This window comes from Parambassis ranga, unplaced genomic scaffold (genome assembly GCF_900634625.1).
Source record: "Parambassis ranga unplaced genomic scaffold, fParRan2.1 scaffold_31_arrow_ctg1, whole genome shotgun sequence".
Lineage (NCBI taxonomy): Eukaryota > Metazoa > Chordata > Actinopteri > Ambassidae > Parambassis > Parambassis ranga.
Window position 1 is genome coordinate 184,184 of NW_021144801.1, and position 21,686 is coordinate 205,869.

A 21,686-nucleotide genomic window follows, 5' to 3' on the forward strand; every position below is an offset into this window, starting at 1 on the left:
ATGACCCTTTTAACTGAGGAACATGTGAGGGGACATATATTCACCTTCACATCTATGCTGTTGTTCAGCATGTTGTTTTTATATGTGTTAACAGACCTATCTGACTTCTGTTAACATCACTGTGACATACACACAGAGGCACTACACTTCACAGACGAGCTTCAGTGGTACAGTGCACATCACATTTGAAACAAGAGCACTTACCATCACTGGTAGTGAAGGTGTCACAGGAAGAATTACTGTGATGTTTTACCTTTAGAGCCTTTTTATAGAACACACTCATTTGATTTAAATTAAGAATGTTTGTTGGTGCAGTAGCCAGCATGAGCCCTGTAGATGTCTTTATTTAAAGAAGAAAAAGAGAAAAGACCATGTTTCACCTCATTCTGAGCCTCGTTAGTGGCTGAAAAAAAAAAGTTGAATTTACATGATTGTAATGTGTACATCGGTCCCACACAATCATAATACGTAAAACCAACAATTAATAATTAATTAATTAATAATTAATTAATTAATAATTTCTTGTTAAACTAACTTATTTCAATCATGTTAGGTTGTTTAAAAGAATCATGTTGATTCAATGTATTAAATGTTCAAAATCTAAACCCAATTTATTGTGTAATTCTAAAATGATTTCATCATGTCCAGGAAACCCAATTCTTAACTGGTATTAGGTACCTTTATAGTATTTTCATTACTTCATATGAATTTAAAAAGATTTGTTTCTTACAATCAAAATTGTATTCATAAACCAGTGGTTCCATATCGAGGTGTGCTGAATATTAACTTGCATTCACACAGAGACAAGTCTCACAAACAAATGCTGTATTCAGAACAGACACAATGGCCATGAACTGATACATTACCCTGTATCAAAAACAGTGCATTGAAACACAATAATGCCCCTAACTGTTTCAACGTGGATTTTAAAACAGGTTTTTTCGTGAAACTCATCTGATCAAATACAAAAACATGTCATAACATGCAATTAGCAGTGGTAAATGAAACATTAAAGGATGGATGTGAAGCAAATGGCATAATGCCCTCCATAGTGGATTTGTGGAAACATTGCTGACTGTTCTGGTCCTCTGACCCTTTCTATGAAAGAGTCTGTTTTTCAGAGCGAGTGCCTTATGAGAAAGTTCATCATTCAGTCCATGCCCTGTGCCGAAAGACATAAAGTGACAGGATGGACAAGTGAGGTAAGGAAAAATAATAATTGTACCAAACAAACACAGTATGTTTCTCAGCAGTTCATAGTAAAAAGAAATTACACAAAAGCACATATTTCATTCCTTTCCTTAATAGTTGGGTACAAAATGATGGACAGTAGAACTACTTTTTTATGTCCACATAAATTAATTAGATAAACAAAAGAAAATGGAGGATAAAGGGAAGCAAGCAATTATTCATATATACATGTATACACACCACAAGTCAAGGTCAAGTTTTGTGGATCTTCACCCATGTAGATACAGACTCCTTTAATAATGCACTCTCGTCCGGCATCTACATCGTCACACTAAACAAAAAAACAAAACAGCCTTCATTATCTAAATTCAGGCATTTTAGTACTACACAATTATAAGCACAATGTAAATCAATCATAAAATTGGTGCACAATTCTCAAATTTAAGTCTCGAGGCTGCTCACTTGTCACAAAGTTCCTGCCAAAAATATTCATAATCTAAGATATTCTAAACTTTCCATGACCTCTCCAAAAGTCCATACACCATTGTCAAAATTAGACAGACATACAAACTACAGTCTGAAATATGTATCACTTACCTCAGCCATTTTTGCAACTACTGTTTTGAGCCTTTGTCCGAGTTGACCGCCTCTTTTTTGAAAGACATTTGTCAGTTTATCAGAATAGATGTCAGCTGAGACATAAACTTGGACTGTAGTGGGATGGTGGTGATTCTTTTAAATTCAGCGTTGATCTGTGAAAAGTAATATACACAAAGGAATTAGGTTCAACTGGTCAGAGAGAAAAAACATCATGCTATACTAGACTAAACAAAAATGTCACAATAAGGAATGTTAACAGCAACTCAGAAGGCAATATAACAGCACTTACCATTACAAGTCTCTATGTATGTGTCAATAGGAAATAGGACGAGGACCTATAAGAATACACAAACACCACTGAGTTTGCCACATATCAAAATAAAAAGAGCAACATATAAAACATCACGTTTAACATAGTGTAATTAGGCCTGTCACCATAACAAATTATAATAATAGTGTTGATATTATTATTATTATGAGTAGTGGTAGGCCTGTTACAATAGCTTATCTGAGCATAGTCAATGGAGTTAAGTCAACCCAGCACGTCATGAGCAACAGGGCAAAACAACACGCACTCTCTACATGCTGCTGGGAGTGGGCTCATCTGTATGTGTGTGTGTGTCAGCATGTGTTTGCGTGTGTGTATGGGCATCGGGCCGCTGTGCGCAGACAGCTGCAGTGAATGCAGCCAATGCTGGGCAAGAGGACTAATGGGTGGTGGTACCGCGAGTGCCTCCAGTGAGAAGGCAGAGAACTGCACTCGTACAACACGGACTCTCTCTGAGAGCAGGTTCTATACATGAGCATGTTTAGACTCGTGGTGAATTGTGTCGAAGTGTTGAACCAGTGTTGAGCAGCTTCACAGCTCTCTGTGTTGCTGTAACGTCCAAGCCCTGCAGCGCTGTGACGCACCGTGGCGACGCAGACAGCGAGCTGACCGTGGTCTGCTCAGAACATCCCGTAAACGGCACACAATGAATTAAAAAATAAGAACTACCTGTTGGTTTGACACATTTTAAGACAGAAGCCGCGGGACATATTAAATCTGACGGCCGGACATTAAGCACTTTATACGCTACGACGCACCGGAGTGACGCTGTCATCCAGTCTATTTGGCAGAGAGAGAGAGAGAGAGAGAGAGAGAGAGAGAGAGAAACAGAGAGAGAGAGAGAGAAACAGAGAGAGAGAGAGAGAGAGAGAAACAGAGAGAGAGAGAGAGAGAGAGAGAAACAGAGAGAGAGAGAGAGAGAGAGAAACAGAGAGAGAGAGAGAGCATGCTAAAGTGTTTTAAATTCAATATACTCAGAAGCAGCTACACATCAATTTGCTCGCTTAGTTTTTGAAGAGACAAATTCCATACCCAGACTAACTATACACATACAGTAAACCTCTGTTGAAGTCTCACGGTAAACTCGACATGACCCCCAGCATATGGTAGCTAGCAAGAGGTTGTGAGCCTGTTAGCAAGGATTAGCACGCTAAAAAGTCTGGAATCTATATAAACAGGAACGTGATAAATGCCGGACTGTTGCATTACATACAGTTCAAATGTCGCGTATATCATTGAATAATCATCATTAATAAACTTACTGTTTCACTAATCAGGTCTTTGATAGAGCCACAGGAGACTGCTGAATCTTCTTGACAGAAAGGCTTCCTCTGTTGCTGCTGCTGAAATTAGGGCTTCTTCTTCTTTTATTACCCAGTAACAGCTGTTTTGTTTCAGGCACAGTTTTTGAATACATTCCATTTCCGGGTGTGAGGAAACTTAAATACATCACATTTCTTATTTAATTGAGTCACTTTCAGTCAACACAAGAGAATCTAGCACATTTAACAATGTGTGCAAATACATGGAGATTACTTGTGTGTTATGTTAACAGAGGAAATATGAATGATTTGTGTTGGATATACTAGTATTGTTTCTGTAGATTCACAGTGTTTCCATTTTCTTCAGTGTAGTGGCTCAGAAGTGTAGGAGCAGCTCTGGGAATGAGTAAAAGAGAGACAGGGCGATGAAGATTTGCTGAAGTACCATATATATTTAAATGACACACAGTTAACAAACCCAGCAATGGGGGGGCCACACGCAGCGAGGGGACAAAAGTTCAAAATAAAGGGGGCTGCAGGAGCCTCCTACCACTCCTCCAACCAGAAGAGATCTGGGCCAGATCCAGACCTTGAGCTGAATCGTATTCTTCGAGCCTAAGCAGAGCTCAATCCTAGCTCGCCATCAACCCTGGCCTGCACACAGCACAGGACCAATTAATGTGCACACAGTCCATCTATCTAATAATAATGCAGTACAAATCATATCATACATAGTTCTAAATTAGAGTTCTCATATCATCAAATATATACATACAAATATAGATATTCTATTAGTCAAATTGGGAAATAAATATTTGCTATATTATAATATCAATTCTGCTAGTGTAGCAATATCAAACATGATCAAACATTAAAGGTCAGACAGAAATACTTTACAGACCTCTCACATTGATTCAGTGTAGCACAGTTAAGGATAGTCAGAGAGACCTGGCTTTTTTCTGGACTCAGTGCAGGAGGTGGGTGACAGGAGGGTCCTGACAAAACTGACTCCCATGATGCACCACTGAGACACAGGAAGTCATTCCTGCCTGTTTCAATCAAACTACTGAACACTGAACTGGAAGATAAGACAAGACAAGACTTTATTAATCCCGAAGGAAATTCCTGTGCCAGAGGTATCAAGTTACATTAAATGCAGTTAAGTACAGAGTATAAGAGTAGAAGTGTCACTCAGACACTGTACATTCATACTGGTGCATTCATGTCCTGCTCTTTACTATGGAAAGGTTTTATACAGTAGTGAATATGTTCTTTAGATACAACTCAGGGATTTAAATGCTATCTAGGTATTTAGATATTTATTATATATTTCAATGTATCTTTAATTCCTTACACTCTAGCATACACACACAGTGTGTAGACACACAGTTATGTGCTAAAATACTCCCTATAACTCCATATACAAGCCAGAAACTACACTACATGAGCACAGGCCTGCAGGTAAAGGGTTAATATGGTAATTAAGTTGTTAACTGTAAAAATCACAAATGTTACCTCCTACCAACAGGGTAAACCACCAACAATCAAGAATGCATGATTATTTAGTGCCATGGCTGTGCAGTCAAAAAAAGTGTGTTTATAATGTAAGTCTATGGGACAAAATGGGAGAAAAAAAGAAAATCCAGTGCTGTGCAAAAACTAATAATGCAATAAAGTCAATTTTTTTACTGATGTTTGACATGACCAAGACTGTAATAAAGGTTCAAAAGAATCCAGTCCACATTCACCTTTTCTATTAAAAATGAGCCATTTTGTGTGTTTTTTTTTCAATTTTCAGCACCACCCCTTATAAAATTGGTGATTAAAGGGTTAAAATCTTGGGGGAAAATGATTTTTTCACTACTGTTGATTAGAACTGAAGTTAATTAAAAGGTCTATGCAAAAAAATTTCAAAAAAATATTTATCTAATATATTTTTAAAACCGTTAAAGTTAGGGGACGTTTTTGTCCCCGAACAACACATTAGGGGGTAAAATTTGCCCACAGTGTACCATTGACCTATGAAAAATTTTAAAATCATATTAACAAAATTTATGTAAAATTAAGCTTATTGAGGAAAAATGATTCAATTTGTCCACATATTGACAAAGTTATGGCCAAAATAAACAGAAAAATTCTCTCAGAGGACAAAAATGTCCCGAACAACACATGAGGGTTAATTCATAATATCCTGTGCTAACCGCTCCATATAAACCAATGGAAGCGGCTAGGCTAACTTACCCAATGGGAATGAATGAGCGGCTGAGCTAACAGTAATGAGACTCACCAGTTCTGTAGTTTAAGATCAATTCAGATGATCCACTCGACACATAAAGACTTTGGTAGTTGGCTCCTATAGATCGACATTCAGTACATTTAATTTGAAGAGATGACAACATGAATTACAGCAAACTTTTCCTACTCGTGTCCCACTCGCATCTAGACTGGCACTGCCAGGTTACAGTGATGCTATTGGTCTGAGTCGGACGTCATTACGTAGAAATACAACACGGCCCACAATACAATATATGGGAGCAGTAGCAGAGTTACTGCTACAATTGCATTTTAAGCGAGTGAATGCAGCGATCAGTCCCTGTTTACTACAGAGGACGCTATAAAACATTCAATCAAACTTTGAACATATTTTAAAAGATGTATTTACTTAAATATAGTTAAAACTGTAGTCATAGCGCCACCATGTGGTGAGATATAAAGTGTCAAAAACTTTGGACAAAACATTAGTGGACTTTAAATAGTGTAAGATTTTTTATTTTGGAATATCTAATAGCGTTTCATTGCTATTGGCTAATAAACGTTTGTGGGCGTGGCCATGTGTACTTAATGTACTATAACTGATGCATACTGTAACATATAGCTGCCAAATTTGGGGTCACCTATGTAGGCTAGTACTAAAACTTAGTGTACCAAGTTTCATGCGGTTTGGCCTCTGGGGGGGCGCTATAGTGAAAACATATGTATTACTCAACATAAATCCATCCTGTTTTTCAAATGCTTCTGTGAAATACCTGATATGACTTCAACAGCACAGCTTTCAGGTGTGAAATGGTCGCCTGTAATAGCTGATATCTGTTACACTGTACAGGCTTCAGAAGTGAGACCTGGCAGCCAGTCCAGCCTTGGTGACATGCTTCTGATAGAAAGTCACAACACTATAAAGCTTTACAGCCTCTGTACTGCCTCATGCTTTGTGATGTGCTCGTGCTTCTGGTTCTCAGCTACTCAGCATGCTGCAGCAATTTTAAAGCTTCATCTGCAGCATGCTGCATGTGCTGCTAGCTGCAGCAAACAGCTCTGCAATCACACTCACAGTTTCTTCAGGAACTGCCATTCTAGTTAAATTAAGAGATCAACATTTTTAACCACACAAAATTATTATTATTATTATTATAACGATTATATTATCAAAGGATATTGAAAACCAACACAGTGCTATGACATAGTAATACTATATTATACTGCACCACTACAGTAATCAAAGTCCATTGAAAGTTATGCTAACTGAAGATAGAGAGGCTCAGAAACAAGTTAAATATTGTCCATTTATTGTTTACAAAGACATCTACAGTGCCCATGTTAGTGAGAATATGTCTATGTGTTTGCGCTGGCTACTGCACCAACAAAAACTCTTACTATGAACACTATGCGGGGTTCGAGTCCCTTCGTGGTTGAGGTTTTATACAGGTATGGAACCAGCCAACTTCTGTTGTTTTATCCGCAACTCACTTCCACTGCTACAACCTTTAGTGGGTCTACTACTACACTACTACGCCAGTTTGGAGTCGCCCTCAGAACCTGAGACCCTCCTCCTTCTCTCCTGATAACTGTCTGTCTTGATGGGTTCCCTCAGTGTGCAGGGGTGATGGATGGGAGTCATATTCCCATTATTGCTCCTGAGGATAACCATACTGACTATTTTTTATTTATTCAACATCTGTCCAGTCAGCAGTCTTCCCCATGATTGTGTCTGCTTTGCAGGTGTTTTGAGTTCATCATCTGATCACAGTGTGACATCATTAGTTTATAATATTGAACTTTTCCACAATATTCTCATTTATGGAGATGCACCTGTACATGGTGGCTGATTACGATAACAAACTAATGAAGTGCTGTGAAAATGAGTCAAATATAAAAACATGAGACAGTGGGGACCTTGGGTGTCTCCTTCAGCCACAGACATTTGTCCAGACAGGGGTCAGACTGTATAACATCAGTCCATCTGTACTCTAACCTCTGTACTTTATCACCATGTTTACACACAGTGACACTGATGGGGAAACAGTACAGTGTTTTTTCTCTTAGTGCAATAACATCCTCACCTACAGTGTAATACTCAGAGTTTTTCATGATATCATAACAGGACATAATACATCTCTGTACATTTCTCATCTGTATATCTGCATATCTTATGGTTGCTCTGTACATAGTCTTTATTTCTACTTTATCTATTGTTATGCTGCTCAGGACCTTGTTTTCATGCTGCTGTAATGGAATGGAAGGAACGCTGACAACCAACATGGGTCATAGCAGCAGTCACCTGGTGCGGTCATGTATCAGCTGGGGTGTGACGCAGTGGCTCCGTCAGTAACTATGGGCAGTGTGTACGCACCCAGACACACATCATTGGAAACCAGCTTTAATGAGAGGTGAGGGTTGCAAAAGTCCGAACAAGAGCCTGTTGACAGAAAACTCTAAAGGAGAAGGTTGCCATGTTAGAAAACGAACGAGACTTTCTGCAGAAAACCATGACCATGACATCCACTGGTAGGTCATCTGTTCTTTGAACTCACACGTTTGAACTAGTGCCGTCACATGATTAAAATTTTAATCACATTAATCACTGCGTTGCTGTATATTTATTGTGATTAAATATCACTCATTTGTTTAACCTATACTCACTGGATGAACTCAATTAAATTGAGTTTTTCCATCCAATAAATGCAGCAGAAATAGAAACAGTAAGATGTTGATGAAGATTCTCAGTCATCCAGGTCATCATACGTAGAGAAGATTGAAGCAAGGCGTCTGGACTTGTAGAGTTTTCTAGAAGACGTTTCGCTGCTCATCCAAGCAGCTTCATCAGTCCAGACGCCTTGCTTCAATCTTCTCTACGTAGAAACAGTAAGGTGCATAACATTCCTCCAGGACATAAACCTTTGCATTTCAATATACCAAATTAAGTTGGATGAAACTCCCACATCGCTGGGCTCCTGTCTTCAGAACGTGTAAGCTGCCCTCCTATAGGGTTAAAAAACACAAACACACAACACTCATGTTGATCCTGAGCATCACATAAACATGTGAATCTTTCATTAATATTGAAGTTCCTCCTTTGTTCTGGGAAACTTACAGAAGCTTCTTTGAGAAGTGGTTCAGCTGGGCCATGAACTTCAATGCAGCGGCTTTATATTCCTAACCAGAAATCTTTGTTCATAACTTTACCAATGTCAAACTAAGAAGAACATGTGCTTTGTGTTGTTCTTGTGTTGTTTTCTTCTGAAACATGAAAAAAGAGATGTCACACATGGCTCGTTGGTCTAGGGGTATGATTCTCGCTTTGGGTGCGAGAGGTCCCGGGTTCAAATCCCGGACGAGCCCTCATCTTTGAACTTCAGTAGATAGGATGGCTGCTTCATGTTTACATTTACAGCACATACGTTCATATTCCAACTTGGTCCCTGTAAACAGCTGTCTGCTCAAACTCTCAGAAGCAATCATTCTAGAACTGCACTGCACTGAGGACCAATGTCCAGGGAGAGTTGAGGAAGAAGTACAGGGGCTGTAAGGCAGGAGTGAAAGTAGAGAATGAACCAAAACTGCTTAATGCAGATAATACTGAAACACTAAAAATACTAACTTACAAAAAGATGCATGTCCTTATTTTTATTTGCTTATAAAACTGCTGAATTCACAACAAACCTTGTGGATGTGTTTATAATGACGCCCTGCCTCATCTGCTACATCAGTGTTTCCTGTTCATATAATGCTCCACTGTGTCCTGACGGTCCATCACACGTATTTTATTCTTGCTGATAAGAGTAGGAGCAGGTGGCTATGTGCACTGGCTAGGCGAGGCTTAAGCTAGCAGGGTAACAGGGGCTATTACAATATGGGTTAATGCTGAAAACAACTCTAACTCTCCGTGTCTTTGTTGGGAATCTCCTCATGTCCATTGTGTGTGGGGAGGGAGCAGAAAAGGCAACAACATGTCATCAGACAAATAATACCGTCTACTGTAACTGAAAGTAAACAGCAGCTTCCTCCCAACTTTTCTAAGTTGATTTAACATCAACCTAACGTCACCTGGGGCCATGTGACAAACAGTCAGGCTTCAGCATGAGCTGGACTTTGTGGGATGACACTGACGTCACCTCCTCCAGCGTCGACCAGCACTGACGATTCTCTTTACGGTGTTTTACGCTCGCTCGAAGAAACCACTGGCTTTGTTAGGTCCGTTACTATAGTAACGGTATTGCATAGGGGTGGGCGATACTGAAGATTTCAGTATCGATCCGATACCAAGTAAATACAGGGCCAGTATCACCGATACCAATACCGATACTTTTACATTGAAATTTCATGATCATAAATAATTTTTTTTGCCTTCTTTTTTGCCCTTAAATAGATTATCGTGATTGGCAGAATAATAATACACAAGAAACATTTGTTAATAAATCAAGCTGCAAACAAATGTGCAGAACTGTATAAGTTTGAAATTTTAACTTCACAATCATGTCAGCAATGCTCCTTGTGATAACGATCCATGTCTTATCACAGCACTCAGAAAGACAGCATTAATTCATGCTGCAGATTACTCAATTACTCAACCTTCACTTTTTTAAATCATCTACCTGTGTTTTGCAGTAAAGCCTTTGTCAGTGACCACTGTCTCTGGTTCATGTTTGGGGATCTGCCTCTTCCTCCTCTCTCTGTTTACTCTGCAGCTCGAGGTCTTTGGGCTCTGCTGCATTATGTTTGTGTAAATTAGTTGTGTTTCCACAGTGGCAGGTCACTTTCCTGCACACCTCACAAGTAGCAGTTTCTTCTTCTCATCTGTCGCTGTGAAATAACTCCAAACAGCGCTCCTCTTCCTCTCTGTCATCTCCATGATGCTAGCTGTACAGCCAATCAGGAGCTCCGTCTGCTCCGGCAGAGTGGAGAAGGAGGGGGAGGGGCGGAGTGTGCCTGCGCACTGAGTAGAGTGAGAGAGCAGCGCTGTTTGCACCGCGAGTAAATACGAGTAAAGTTGCTGAAGGTATAGAAGAGAAACTTCCACAGAAATATCGATCTCACCACGCTAGTACTGTACTGTCTCCATTCCTGTTCACACTCTATACATCGGACTTCAGACACTGCTCACAGTCCTGCCACCTGCAGAAGTTCTCGGATGACTCTGCCATTGTGGGCTGTACCAGCAGAGGTCGGGAGGCGGAGTATATGAGTGTGGTGGACAGCTTTGTGGAGTGGTGCGGACAGAACCACCTGCAGCTGAATGTCACAAAGACAAGAGAGCTGGTGGTGGACTTCAGGAAGCACCAGACACTCCCTAACCCGGTCAGCATCAAGGGTACCTACGTGGACATTGTGGACAGCTACAAATACCTGGGTGTCCACATTGACCACAAACTGGACTGGTCCACAAACGCAGAGGCAATATACAGGAAGGGACAGAGTCGCCTGTATCTACTGAGGAGACTCAGGTCCTTTAACGTCTGCCAGACCATGCTGCAGATGTTTTACCACTCGGTGGTCTCCAGCGTCATCTTCTACGCTGTAGTGTGCTGGGGCAGCAGGATGAAGACGGCCGACACCAACAGACTCAACAAGCTCATTAGGAAGGCTGGCTCGGTGCTGGGAGTGGAGCTGGAGTCTGTGGTGGAGGTGACGGAGAGGAGGATACTGAGAAAACTCCTCAGTATTCGTAACAACACGTCTCACCCCCTGCACGACACACTGCTGTCCTACAGGAGCACATTCAGCGGTAGACTGAGACTACCGAGGAGCAGCACAGAACGCCACAGGAGGTCCTTCCTGCCAGTGGCCATCAGACTGTATAACTCCTCCCCTTTCTGTAGGGAGAGGAGCTAGATAATCATGTCAGGCATCACTGTCATTCCTATATTATGTTTACTTAGCACCTTACATCTCCATATTGTATCCATGTATCATATATTGTGCTCATACCGCGTACTGTACTCTTTTTGGATTATAGTGACACTTATACTCTTATACTCTGTACTTAACTGCATTTATTGTAACTTGATACCTCTGGCACAAGAATTTCCTTCGGGATTAATAAAGTTTTATCTTATCTTATCTTATCTTATCTTAGTATCGAGTAATTACTGATCCTAACTTTGGTATCGATACTATCGATATTTAGATCGATTCGCCCACCCCTAGTATTGCAGCGCTGTGGCAACCAGGAAAACATGGAGGATGGATTTCAGCGGTGAGGTTATTCTCTTACGAACTTAGTGGAACGGAGTTTTTCACGAGCAATCGAGACAGCATTAGGTGGAGTTTCCTACTCACTAAATGTGGGGGGGGGGGGGGGGGGGGGCTGTACCCCTGCATACAAGTGCTGCTTAGGCTAACACAGAGCGTTAGCTCTGGGCTAACGTTAGCCTGTCAGCTACACTACAAAAGTAAAGCCAAGCACTTTTGGATTGCGTTAGCTGGCGGCGAGCTGTGCTCTCAGTGTGTTAAGGATGAATTCAACGTGCCTGTGTAGAAAACTCCAAGTACTAACCGTGTTTACCACTTACCTCTGACAGCTATATGACGTGACCATAGACGTTAGCTACAACGAATGCTAACTAATCTTAGCTGCTTGTAGCCTGTCTACCCCAACATGAACAATGACTGACATTTCTTCTTAAGCTCAAGGTCCATTTATCTTAAGGCATGCATATTGTTTCACATAAAGATAATAAACTTATTGAATAGAAGACAGAAAACTTACCAACAGTAGTTTCAAGCAGAGGCAGATGGCGGGTAGGACAGAGGCTGATCTCCTGCTCATGCTCTTGCTCTGCTAGTTGAACTCATTCGGTTTGAGAGGGCCACGGGAGTCAAAGCAAATATATATTTATGTTACATCTGCTAAACATATTTGGGTATTGTTGGAATTAATAACATTTTCATAAGACAAACAAAATAATAATGTTTCACCTCTAAGAGGGGCTTGAATCAGTTTTTTGAGTGCAGTGAGTCTGCTCCCCTATGTCCTCAACATGTGTTTTTAGCATTACATCCCAGTCAGTGGTGTCAAAGCAGTCCCTCAGACCATCCTCTGCCTCAGGTGACCACTTCCTGATTGAACGTGTGGTTTTAGACATCCTTTTGACCAGGGGGTGTACTGTGGCTGCAGGTGAACCAGAACCATAAACGCCTCGGGGTGCTTTGTCTGCAGTCTTGCTGTTACTGTGTGTATCTTCTCATAGGCAGCTGATGCGTCCGCGCTCGGTGGGGCGTAAACACAGAGCACGATCACATGACTTAGCTCCCTCGGCAAGTAATATGGCCGCAGGCTAACAGTTCCAAGTCCTGACAACACAGTACCTTTTTCACTGAGACATGTCCTGGGCGTTCATTCACATATATGATGAACCTCTGCTCTTCCCACAAGCGTTCATGTCTCTGTCGGCTCTCACAGCAGTAAAGCCTGGTAGATCCACGTTAGCATCCAGTCTCATATCAGTGAGCCACGTCTCTGTGAAGATGTATAAGCTGCACTCACGGTAATTCTGTTGATTGTTCAGTGCAAACAGCTCATCCATCTTATTCAGTAGTGAGTCTACATGCAGCCTTTACTTCCGCCGTTAGTCCTCAGTGCAAAGACTTCTTCTCTTGAAGAAACAATATCAGTTCTAGAATGATTGCTTCTAGGAGTTTGAGCAGACTGCTGTTTACAGGGTCTAAATTGGAATATGAACCTATTTGGGTTGAAGATTATTCCTGTAAAAGTAAACATGAGACAGACTATCTAATCTACTGAATTTCAAAGATAAGGGCTCGTCCGGGATTTGAACCCGGGACCTCTCGCACCCAAAGTGAGAATCATACCCCTAGACCAACGAGCCACATGTGACGTTTTACTTTTCATGTTTCAGTTGGTGGAAGAACAACACAAAGCACATGTTTTTCTTAGTTTGACATTGGTAACGATATGTACAAAGATTTCTGGTTAGGAATATATAGTGTTGAACAGGGACTTGAACCCTGGGCCCTCAGATTAAAAGTCTGATTTCCTGCAAGATCCACCCACAGAGATCCTGAACACATAAAACTCAGATTCCCAACCAGAATAGTAGCAGAACTGAAGACACCACTTGGAGGAGTGTCTTCAAAAACCAATCCTTGAGTCCAATGTACCAACCAGCACACAGTAAGTGAAACAGGCATGTCCACGCTTCAACAATGAAAACACAGATTGGCCGTATGGGGATCGAGCTAATCGGTCGAGCCCTATTGATTAAATGACGTTATGATGTTATTCTGGAATTCTGCCTATCATTCCGGAATACTGATGTCTATACTGGAATGCTACTGTTTATTCTGGATTTCTGCATTTCATTCCAAAATTTTGACTTTCATTATGGAATGCTTTTCATTCTGGAATGGTGTCTTTCATCCTGCAAATCTGCTTTTCATTCTGTTATGCTGACTTTTGTCCTGGAATGTTGCCTTCCATTTTGGAACGCATGCTTCCATGACATCACAGGCCGCTGTTGGGTTAGGGGTTTAATCCCAGAATTTTGTCTACCATTCCAGAATCCTGCCTATCATTCTGGAGTGGGTGGATGGATGTCTATTCCAGGATGCTCTCATTCTAGATTTCTGCCTTTCATTTGGGAATGCTTTCTTCCATTCTGGGATGCTTTTCATTCCAGAATGATGTCTTGCTGACTTCTGTTCCACTATACAGAGTGTTATTCGGGAATTCTGCCTATCATTCCAGAATACTGATGTCTATTCTGGAGTCTCCGTTTGACAGACAGCTATCACAGAAAGTTGCCGACAGCTGAGCAAGTACTCACGTGCCAACATGGCACAGGTTGAATTGCTTCCAAGCCGGCTGTGTTCACGATCACATGGTCGTTTGAGACTACAAGCCTTCACTGTCCATTCTACGCTGTTTACTTTATTAGGAAGGTGCTCTACAATTGTCCCAACAAGCAGGGGGAGCACTGAACATAAAACTATCTTTCTCACATGTTATTGTCATGTGTTTTTGTGAAAGATAAGGCTGACTTGTTTTCTTGCTTCTCTATTTAAACAATCTGAAATCTTCACTGACACTGATGTGGACAGACTGAGAGTGTCTCTGTGCTATCTCAACAAGTCTTGAGCCAGAGATGAGAGTTTATATCTGCATTCATGGTCACCACATAATGAATCATTCTGACTATTGTGATGCCTTGAGATGAGGTCCAGTATTCTGGAATGGAAGTTACCATTCCAGAATGGAAGGCAACATTCCGGGACAAACATCGGCATAACAGAATGAAGAGCACATTTGCAGAATGAAAGACAGCATTCCGGAATGAAAGTCAAAATTCCGCAATGAAAGGCAGAAATCTAGAATAAGTGGCAGCATACCAGAATAGACATCATTATTCCAGAAGGATAGGCAGAATTCCGGAATAACAGTCAGTATTCTGGAACAGAGGTCAGTATTCCGTAACAGAAGTCAGCAAGACAGCATTCTGGAATGAAAAGCATTCCAGAATAAAAGAAAGTATTCCCAAATGAAAGGCAGAAATCTAGAATGAGTGGCAGCATACCATAATAGACATCCACCCACTCCAGAATAATAGGCAGGATTCCGGAATGGTAGACAAAATTCCAGAATTAAACCCCTAACCCGACAGCGGCCTGTGACGTCATGGAAGTCAGCATTCCGACATGGAAGGCAACATTCCGGGACAAAAGTCAGCAAGACAGCATTATGGAATGAAAAGCATTCCATATTGAAAGAAATCATTCCAGATTGAAAGGCAGAAATCTAGAACGAGCGGCAGCATACCAGAATAGACATCCATCCATGCCAGAATGGTAGACAGGATTCCAGAATGGTAGACAAAATTCCGGACTTAAATCCCTAACCTGACAGCAGCCTGTGACGTCATCCAATCAGAGCCAGAGACTGAACCTCCTTAAGGGCAACAGTGGCAAGAAAAAACAGGAAGAACCCCTGTAGGTTTGGTGTAATGTCTCATCATATCAGATGAAATCATCCAATTGGCTTCTGTGGTCTGGGTTAGAATCTAAGTCAGTCAATGTCTTAAATGATTACTTATTTCCCCTCCAGAGGAAATAAACAGAACTGTCAGGAGTGGGATTTGAACCCACGCCTCCAGTGGAGACTGCAACCTGAACGCCAGCTGGCGAAGGATCGTCCGTACAATGTTGGAAAATGTTGGACACAAGAGCCAATCACAAGCCTTCAATTGCTGGAGGTGCGCCCAATCAGCTAGCGGATTTCTTCCCCACTGTCCAACATTTCCAACATTTGACCAATCACAGTGGACAAATGTTGGAGCAGAGAATCAGTATGGCGCATACCGGTCGTCATTCATTCTGCACTAGCTAGCGAGAAAAACAGTCGGTACGGTAATTAAACACTTGCTACAGTGCCGTGTGACACTAGTTTATGTTTGTGTGTCATGTAAACTCTTGTACTGTGTTGACGTTTTTATAGATTTGTTGAGTTACGGCCGTTACACAAAGTGGATTTTGTTTTGCCACTCGGTGCTTACTAATGTTATTTAAGGTGCAGTGTTTTAAACCTGAGAATCAAAGTATTTCCACCCACGTTTAAGCACTACCACATAAGTAATGTTTTTATTTAGATTTTATGGTGTATTGCCATATAGAAATGTCTTCCTGTAAATAAACATTGTCCCTTAATGCCTATTACCTATAGAGAAAGGCCACTCAAGGCAACGGCATTCTTTGTAATATTTTATTTTATATTGTTGTGAGGACAGCGGGGGTCGGGTGATCTATTTTGCCAGCTGACATGCTGTGGGTGAAAGGAGACGAAGGACTGTCATCAGGGGAGGAGAGACGCCAAGGACAGCGGTGGCAGACAGGTGAAGGAAAACGGGAAAACGGGGAGAGTAAGAGGGACCCGTGATGCGAAAAAAAAATACGGACAATAACCATTTTTTTATGGACAAGGATCGCCCAGGGAGAGAGAGGATCCCGCGTGGGGTTCACCAGGAGGAGTTTTTTGTTTGTTCGTCTGTTTGCCTGTTACTTTTTGATTGGGACTGAAGGGACATTTATTTGTAAATATGGGTCGGATTACAGCGTTATTTGGGATGTAAGAAAATATGATTTTGAGTTAATAAACCCGAAACAGTCTCATTCAAGTGTCTGTGGTCTGTATTATGCAACAAAGGTAAATAGAGTACAACACGGGAGAGTCCCTGCTTAATAGTAACACTCCGTTTACTTTAGGCAGACTGTTAAAACGTTTATCCATATGTCCATTTGTAAAAATGATGCCAAAAATGTAGCAGATGCAGATCAACACTAGCATTCCTGTGGTTGCCGGTTCGAATCCAAGCTGTGGTCCAAAGTAAAATCCTAAAAGTGTCAATTTGAGTTTCTGCATCCTGAAATACGTACATAAATTAGATATGTTTCCACAACTTTCCTTTCTTTTTTCATTTTTCCCTTTTCCCCTCTTTTTCCTCTTCTTTTCTTCTCCCCCCTTCTCCCCCCTTCTTCCCCATCTTAGACGGACGAATGTTCCCCAGCTTGAACGCAGTGCCTTGGACCGCTCGGCCATCCTGACACTGATGTGGACAGACTGAGAGTGTGTCTGTCTATGCTATCTCAACAAGTCTCAAGTCTTGAGCCAGAGATGAGATTTTTCATCTGGTCACCACATGATGAATCATTCTGACTATTGTAGTACCTTGAGATCTGCCTTCCCTAGGTGTTTTGTCCTTAAGGTGAAGCAGTCTCTGCCTCAGGGTGAAACTGGGTTTGAAATGTGCTGGGACGTTTTATCCTTTGCCTCCTCACTGCACACCAGTTGCTCTCGGTCCAGCGTTTTTAAAATGATAGTTTTTGGAAGTGTCAGATGGACTGTGCCAGGGTTTGGTCCTCAGACAGTCAATATAAATGGCAGCACTCTGACTGGTCAAGATGAACTTTTTCATAGAGCTCGTTGTTAACACATCAGACTTGTTAAGTGTAAACGATGGAGGGGCATAAAGTGATCTTGGAGATGAAAAGAACCGTTGTTGGCAGGATTCGAACCTGCGCGGGGAAACCCCAATGGATTTCTAGTCCATCGCCTTAACCACTCGGCCACAACAACCGGCGAAAGGTAACGATGAAGAGTCTGATGACCCAGGTTGGTTCTGTCCATGAGTGCATGGTCTTGTCCAGTTTGGTGTTGGCTCTCCTTTACTTGTTTTCCATTTCATTCGCAGGTTTGATTGTTCACACCTGTGATCAGTCATCAGCCAATCCTGCTGCAGCTTCCATCTAGTATATGTGTCCAATGGAAGCTGAGCAACATGTCAGCTACACACATAGAAACGCTACACATAGTTTGTCATATAAATAACATGGATTGAATCATGTTGTACAGTCAATGGAAACAAAAAGCACTGAGAGTGGTGCTGGTAGTGCAGCAGTGGATGGAGGCTGAAGTGCTGCCACCTAGTGTCAATATGTGGTATTAACTCTGACTACATATTCCACCTTTAACTCTCTGCCATATATACTGTGCCATGTGTGAAGTGATAATAAAATGTGAATGTGAATTTATTGTAAAGAACTTTACTTATTATCCCTGTTACAAGCAGTGTGTGTTGACCTATTACATACATATTTTATAGCTTTTCATATTTTAAGCTGTTTGGAAGCCGCTCTGTTGAAGTTACTCCCTCTCTCCCTCTCTCTCTCTCTCTCTCTCTCCCTCTCTCTCTTTCTCCTCTCCCTCCCTCTCCAGCCTCATCTCCTCCGTTATCAATTGTCAGGTTTCTTCTGTTTCCCTCTGCTCCTCCTACAACAAAATGACAACAGGCAGAATGACCGTTTGATATAATAACCATAATATTGCTCCTCACGTGAACTATACTTTATACTATACTACAGTAAACAACAAGAAACAACATTCAATCAAAGCGTTTAGTTTACAGCGCCTCGTGTCAACAGGACGTCATGTTTGTAAATATAAAACTCATTTTTTTATTGCCGCTGTCACTACTAGCATTTTAAAAATCCCTCGAATTACTGCCCTTTACTTACATTTAAATGTGAATTCGGCACTCCTGCCGGTGCTGGTGCCGCTGCCGCTCGCTTGGTCCGTCATTGTACTATTGGACAAAAAGTAGATCCTCCAAATTCAGGCAAAAGGAGGACGCATTTGGAGGACGCATTTGAAGGACCCAGCCTTTGCGCAGCGTTGTGACGTACGTGGCCTTAAAATGTGTCCCTTAATTGGGACACAGCTTATGAAACCTGTAGTAATATACAAATGGTCCACCAGAGGGAGCCAGCGTGAGTATATATATATAGTGTCCACCAGAGGGAGCTACATAATAATTCTATGAGAAGGGCCTACTATGAAACCTGTAGTAATATACAAATGGTCCACCAGATGGAGCCAGCGTGAGTACCGTATTTTCGCGACCATCAGATTTATAAGGCGCAGTGTCTGTTACAGGGTCTATTTCTGTCCTCAGCACATACACAAGGCACATCGTATTATAAGGCGCATGCTACGCTAAAACATACCAGTACGTAAATAAAAAGGTAACAGGAGTAAAACAGTGAGTTAAGTTGAACTTTATTGTTGTGAAGGAACAACTTTGTATATAGTTTGATTACTCGCTGCATATAGCGCTGTAGCTCGCAATAATCACATAATACAGATGCAGCGGTTTGTTACTCACACGTTATTCTGCATAACAATTTGAAATGTGTATGTACAATTTTCTGTTTCACATGCCGCGCCTGTGTGTTTTTCTTGTTGTGCTCTGAGCTGCAGTGACGTACGCTCGGACCCTCACATCTCAGCTTTTAGACAGAGAGTTACGCTGTGCTGACTCATTTGCATACGGACGCTGACAGAGCCGTTGCTTGACACTATAGGGGCCCTAGGCAAGAAGGTAACACTGGGGCCCTACGGGCTACTAGATTCTATAGAAATGCCGCCCCAAACACAAAGACATGTACAGTGATGATTATATAAGCAACCTTTTATTTAAATAATGTGGAACACACATATGAAAATATTATCTTAAGGAAACATAACAAATAATCAAACATAAAAAAACAATCAAAATACATCATAGAAATATGTACTCTCTGAAGACTGTCCACAGTGGTGGAAAGTAACTAAGTATTTGTACTTTGTTACTGTACATAGGTAATTTTTCATGTATTTTTTATGTATCCCCAAGTTAAAAAAAACAATCCTTGAGTCCCGTTGCCTTGTTTTAAACTCTTGGAAATTGAAAGTAAGTACTTACGACTTTGGTTAAGTAGGATCATTGATGTAGCACATCTACTTTTACTTGAGTATATATTTTGCTGGGTAATTGTACTTTCACTGAAGTACTAAACATCAGTACTTCCTCCACCACTGACAACACAAGATATGATGACTAGTATTGTTATTATTAAGTTTGTCCACAGTGCAGGATCATCAGTGAGACCTGGACACCTTGGAACCTTCCTCTGTTACCAGGTCAGGTGCTGGAGGAGCAGAGGAAGGAGTGGAGGCTCTCAGGTGTTGGACTGCTGCTGGGACGTCCTCTGGAGTTTCCTCACAGGGCTCCACATGACCTGTGTGGTATAAGACCATAATGATCAGCCTGATAACTAACACTGTAAATAATCCAGATTATACCTTCATCTGTGGAGGCTGTGGCATCTTCATGAGGAGACACAGACAGGTGTTTAAGCACAGCACCTGAAAACATTTAAAAAAGCCATAAAATAACAACTATATGACAATAATTCACTAGCTTGTCATTTACAGAGAAACACCTGAGCATTAATAAACACTAAATTGACTAAATACATACATTAGTTTTTCCTGCTGTGGTTTAGAGGTCATTAACTCTTAACAGTAAGTTGTAACAGCAGCACTTAGCTTAATGCTAAACAAGCTAAAGTAGCATTAGCATAGCAGCTACACACTGTTGCTGCATGAGCTAACAAGCTACTTTACAGCTTCATTCACGTTTTTATACGTTTACGTTTTATATCACGTCATTATATTGACGTTTGTAACTCATTTAGCAGACGTTTGTACGCAGAGCGACTCAGTGAACATTCAGGCTGCAGCATGAAGGAGGCTGTAGTGACGTGAAGCCTGCGTCTCTAAAAGTGTTCTGTGATACAATGTGAAAAAGACAAACAGTGGTGCAGTAAGATGAGGCTGAGCTGTGTCACAGACTCTTCCCTCTCTTGTTTTGTCCTCTGCTCCTTTCCTTGCAGCCTGCAGAGTGTGTGCTTCCTCCTTTATTTTGAACAGCCGCTCCGCTTCTGACTTTATGTGGAGGAGGATTGATTTTGGAATGAGGAAGCTGCAGCCTGCAATTCCACCACTAGATGTCAGCATTGCACAGCATTGGTGGTTCAGTTCAGATTGAGAGAATGCAAAGAGTGTGCAAAGCTGTCATCAAAGCAAAAGCTGGCTGCTTGGAAGAATGTCAAACATCAAACATATTCCACATGTGTTCCTTCATAGCTCTGATGTCTTCAGGATGAATCTACAATGTAGAAAGTCATAAAAACAAAGACAAACCACTGAGTGACTTTTGACTGGTACATTTAAAATGTCATCATATGTCCTAACCAGCAGGGGGAGCACTGATCATAAACTCTCTGTCTCACACGTTATTGTCATGTGTTTTTATGGAAGATGATGCTGACTGTTGTTTTCTTGCTTCTCTCTGTAAACAGCTTGTAAACAGCAGCTTCCCTGAGGGGAAACTCAGCTAATAAATGATGCTGTAACCTCTGGGAATTGATCTGCTGGGTGGAGTCCACTACATTATCCATCCATCCTCATCCATCCAGCTACACCCTCCCTCCTAAAATGCAGGCTGGAGGATGCGGGCATCGATCCCGCTACCTCTCACATGCTAAGCGAGCGCTCTACCATTTGAGCTAATCTCCCTTGTATAAAGGGTCAATTGCAAGTCAATCAGGACTCACTGCACTACATGAAGTGTACTAGTGAAGTATTGGAAGCATCAGACTTTTAATCTGAGGGTCCAGGGTTCAAGTCCCTGTTTGGGCAG

The 21,686-nt window shown here is 41.4% G+C and overlaps 3 non-coding genes across 3 annotated transcripts; 1 reads left to right on the forward strand and 2 right to left on the reverse strand.

The window, feature by feature from the left end:
- The first annotated feature begins 8,925 nt into the window (after positions 1-8,925).
- On the forward strand, positions 8,926-8,997 carry trnap-ugg (transfer RNA proline (anticodon UGG)). The gene has a single exon. It is a non-coding gene; the product is annotated as a tRNA-Pro (tRNA).
- A 4,415-nt stretch (positions 8,998-13,412) lies between these two features.
- On the reverse strand, positions 13,413-13,484 carry trnap-ugg (transfer RNA proline (anticodon UGG)). Its single transcript has one exon. It is a non-coding gene; the product is annotated as a tRNA-Pro (tRNA).
- A 4,174-nt stretch (positions 13,485-17,658) lies between these two features.
- Positions 17,659-17,740, reverse strand: trnas-aga (transfer RNA serine (anticodon AGA)). Its single transcript has one exon. It is a non-coding gene; the product is annotated as a tRNA-Ser (tRNA).
- Between the last annotated feature and the right edge of the window lie 3,946 nt (positions 17,741-21,686).